Below are 593 nucleotides of genomic sequence, written 5' to 3'. Positions count from 1 at the left end.
ATCCCACACGCTAGCCCACCCAAGAAAGCACCTCAACTGTGCAAAACCTGATATAAAATCAATGCTATCACTCTCACACGTCTCGTAAAATTTCCCATAATGAACCCGTCAGTCCTATTATTACGTATTCATGGTATGAGTAGAAAATAATCTCTTCGCTTCAGCGAAACTCAACCTCTCGCGTTGCTTGCTTCTCCTCATTGGTTACGCTCGCCTTGCTGGTCCGCCCTTCTCTCAAATTATCATGATTTATGTAATGGTTTACACTGTAGGTAATGTATTTTTAAAACATATATATCATTTGAAATTACAATCGATGAAATGTCGCCCCTTCTTTAACTAAAGAACGGCAGTAGAGTGGTCTTCTCTTCAAATATATTATCTTTAACACTTGTAAAGTTAGTTACGCAATTACCTCACGAAGGTGTTTCGACCACTAGTGATTTTGGAGTAAAATTGTGTAGGAACTGTTTTACATTTGACGTTGATAACGATGTATTTTACATAGACAAATCTGTAGCCACAAAGTGTTCAATCAAACGTTCAAAGTGTTAATGAATTAAATCAATTGATAACAGAAAAAAAGAATAGGT

At 36.4% G+C, this 593-nt stretch overlaps 1 protein-coding gene across 1 annotated transcript in view; it reads left to right on the top strand.

Moving 5' to 3' along the window:
- Nucleotides 1–337: 337 nt before the first annotated feature.
- Nucleotides 338–593, top strand: part of LOC128211296 (homeobox protein Hox-B10a-like) — a 22,579-nt gene continuing 22,323 nt past the window's right edge. The window contains exon 1 of the mRNA XM_052915953.1: nucleotides 338–593. This exon is cut by the window's right edge and continues 991 nt beyond it. The gene's annotated coding sequence lies outside the window, so the exon portion shown is untranslated.

Source organism: Mya arenaria, chromosome 12 (assembly GCF_026914265.1).
Source record: "Mya arenaria isolate MELC-2E11 chromosome 12, ASM2691426v1".
NCBI classification, from domain to species: domain Eukaryota; kingdom Metazoa; phylum Mollusca; class Bivalvia; order Myida; family Myidae; genus Mya; species Mya arenaria.
The sequence above is the reverse complement of the archived record's forward strand: the minus strand, read 5'-3'. Positions and strand labels throughout refer to the sequence as shown.